Below are 2,500 nucleotides of genomic sequence, written 5' to 3'. Positions count from 1 at the left end.
CTTTTGCTCATTCACTTAGAAACTGACATCTTGCAATATGCACAAGTAGTCCTTCATGAAAGGGGCTGGAAGCTGTTTTCATTTTGACACGAGAGAGAGAGAGAGAGACTACCTTGCATTGTCAATTGCTAAATCTGTATATGGATAAGTAGCCTATGGTTGTCAACTTATTTCGTACGGCCATACCAGCCTGGCAACGCCGGATCTCGTCTGATCTCGGAAGCTAAGCAGGGTCGGGCCTGGTTAGTACTTGGATGGGAGACCGCCTGGGAATACCAGGTGCTGTATGCTCTTTTGCTCATTCACTTAGAAACTGAAATCTTGCAATATGCACAAGTAGTCCTTCATGAAAGGGGCTGGAAGCTGTTTTCATTTTGACACGAGAGAGAGAGAGAGAGACCACCTTGCATTGTCAATTGCTAAATCTGTATATGGATAAGTAGCCTATGGTTGTCAACTTATTTCGTACGGCCATACCAGCCTGGCAACGCCCAATCTCGTCTGATCTCGGAAGCTAAGCAGGGTCGGGCCTGGTTAGTACTTGGATGGGAGACCGCCTGGGAATACCAGGTGCTGTATGCTCTTTTGCTCATTCACTTAGAAACTGAAATCTTGCAATATGCACAAGTAGTCCTTCATGAAAGGGGCTGGAAGCTGTTTTCATTTTGACACGAGAGAGAGAGACCACCTTGCATTGTCAATTGCTAAATCTGTATATGGATAAGTAGCCTATGGTTGTCAACTTATTTCGTACGGCCATACCAGCCTGGCAACGCCCGATCTCGTCTGATCTCGGAAGCTAAGCAGGGTCGGGCCTGGTTAGTACTTGGATGGGAGACCGCCTGGGAATACCAGGTGCTGTATGCTCTTTTGCTCATTCACTTAGAAACTGAAATCTTGCAATATGCACAAGTAGTCCTTCATGAAAGGGGCTGGAAGCTGTTTTCATTTTGACACGAGAGAGAGAGAGAGAGAGAGAGACCACCTTGCATTGTCAATTGCTAAATCTGTATATGGATAAGTAGCCTATGGTTGTCATCTTATTTCGTACGGCCATACCAGCCTGGCAACGCCCGATCTCGTCTGATCTCGGAAGCTAAGCAGGGTCGGGCCTGGTTAGTACTTGGATGGGAGACCGCCTGGGAATACCAGGTGCTGTATGCTCTTTTGCTCATTCACTTAGAAACTGAAATCTTGCAATATGCACAAGTAATCCTTCATGAAAGGAGCTGGAAGCTGTTTTCATTTTGACACGAGAGAGAGAGAGAGAGACCACCTTGCATTGTCAATTGCTAAATCTGTATATGGATAAGTAGCCTATGGTTGTCAACTTATTTCGTACGGCCATACCAGCCTGGCAACGCCCGATCTCGTCTGATCTCGGAAGCTAAGCAGGGTCGGGCCTGGTTAGTACTTGGATGGGAGACCGCCTGGGAATACCAGGTGCTGTATGCTCTTTTGCTCATTCACTTAGAAACTGACATCTTGCAATATGCACAAGTAGTCCTTCATGAAAGGGGCTGGAAGCTGTTTTCATTTTGACACGAGAGAGAGAGAGAGAGAGAGAGAGAGAGAGACTACCTTGCATTGTCAATTGCTAAATCTGTATATGGATAAGTAGCCTATGGTTGTCAACTTATTTCGTACGGCCATACCAGCCTGGCAACGCCCGATCTCGTCTGATCTCGGAAGCTAAGCAGGGTCGGGCCTGGTTAGTACTTGGATGGGAGACCGCCTGGGAATACCAGGTGCTGTATGCTCTTTTGCTCATTCACTTAGAAACTAAAATCTTGCAATATGCACAAGTAGTCCTTCATGAAAGGGGCTGGAAGCTGTTTTCATTTTGACACGAGAGAGAGAGAGAGACCACCTTGCATTGTCAATTGCTAAATCTGTATATGGATAAGTAGCCTATGGTTGTCAACTTATTTCGTACGGCCATACCAGCCTGGCAACGCCCGATCTCGTCTGATCTCGGAAGCTAAGCAGGGTCGGGCCTGGTTAGTACTTGGATGGGAGACCGCCTGGGAATACCAGGTGCTGTATGCTCTTTTGCTCATTCACTTAGAAACTGAAATCTTGCAATATGCACAAGTAGTCCTTCATGAAAGGGGCTGGAAGCTGTTTTCATTTTGACACGAGAGAGAGAGAGAGAGAGAGACCACCTTGCATTGTCAATTGCTAAATCTGTATATGGATAAGTAGCCTATGGTTGTCATCTTATTTCGTACGGCCATACCAGCCTGGCAACGCCCGATCTCGTCTGATCTCGGAAGCTAAGCAGGGTCGGGCCTGGTTAGTACTTGGATGGGAGACCGCCTGGGAATACCAGGTGCTGTATGCTCTTTTGCTCATTCACTTAGAAACTGAAATCTTGCAATATGCACAAGTAGTCCTTCATGAAAGGGGCTGGAAGCTGTTTTCATTTTGACACGAGAGAGAGAGAGAGAGACCACCTTGCATTGTCAATTGCTAAATCTGTATATGGATAAGTAGCCTA

At 46.5% G+C, this 2,500-nt stretch overlaps 6 non-coding genes and 2 pseudogenes across 6 annotated transcripts; all 8 read left to right on the top strand.

The window, feature by feature from the left end:
• Positions 1 to 172: 172 nt before the first annotated feature.
• LOC146223236 (5S ribosomal RNA) lies at positions 173 to 291 on the top strand (annotated as a pseudogene).
• A 172-nt stretch (positions 292 to 463) lies between these two features.
• LOC146223235 (5S ribosomal RNA) lies at positions 464 to 582 on the top strand (annotated as a pseudogene).
• A 166-nt stretch (positions 583 to 748) lies between these two features.
• Positions 749 to 867, top strand: LOC146223234 (5S ribosomal RNA). Its single transcript, XR_014746873.1, has one exon. It is a non-coding gene; the product is annotated as a 5S ribosomal RNA (ribosomal RNA).
• A 178-nt stretch (positions 868 to 1,045) lies between these two features.
• LOC146223233 (5S ribosomal RNA) lies at positions 1,046 to 1,164 on the top strand. The gene has a single exon (XR_014746872.1). It is a non-coding gene; the product is annotated as a 5S ribosomal RNA (ribosomal RNA).
• A 172-nt stretch (positions 1,165 to 1,336) lies between these two features.
• On the top strand, positions 1,337 to 1,455 carry LOC146223232 (5S ribosomal RNA). Its single transcript, XR_014746871.1, has one exon. It is a non-coding gene; the product is annotated as a 5S ribosomal RNA (ribosomal RNA).
• A 186-nt stretch (positions 1,456 to 1,641) lies between these two features.
• LOC146223231 (5S ribosomal RNA) lies at positions 1,642 to 1,760 on the top strand. The gene has a single exon (XR_014746869.1). It is a non-coding gene; the product is annotated as a 5S ribosomal RNA (ribosomal RNA).
• Positions 1,761 to 1,930: 170 nt separating this feature from the next.
• LOC146223230 (5S ribosomal RNA) lies at positions 1,931 to 2,049 on the top strand. The gene has a single exon (XR_014746868.1). It is a non-coding gene; the product is annotated as a 5S ribosomal RNA (ribosomal RNA).
• Positions 2,050 to 2,225: 176 nt separating this feature from the next.
• On the top strand, positions 2,226 to 2,344 carry LOC146223229 (5S ribosomal RNA). The gene has a single exon (XR_014746867.1). It is a non-coding gene; the product is annotated as a 5S ribosomal RNA (ribosomal RNA).
• Positions 2,345 to 2,500: the final 156 nt, after the last annotated feature.

This window comes from Hypomesus nipponensis, chromosome 25 (genome assembly GCF_054491055.1).
Source record: "Hypomesus nipponensis isolate SF chromosome 25, ASM5449105v1, whole genome shotgun sequence".
Lineage (NCBI taxonomy): Eukaryota > Metazoa > Chordata > Actinopteri > Osmeriformes > Osmeridae > Hypomesus > Hypomesus nipponensis.
The sequence above is the reverse complement of the archived record's forward strand: the minus strand, read 5'-3'. Positions and strand labels throughout refer to the sequence as shown.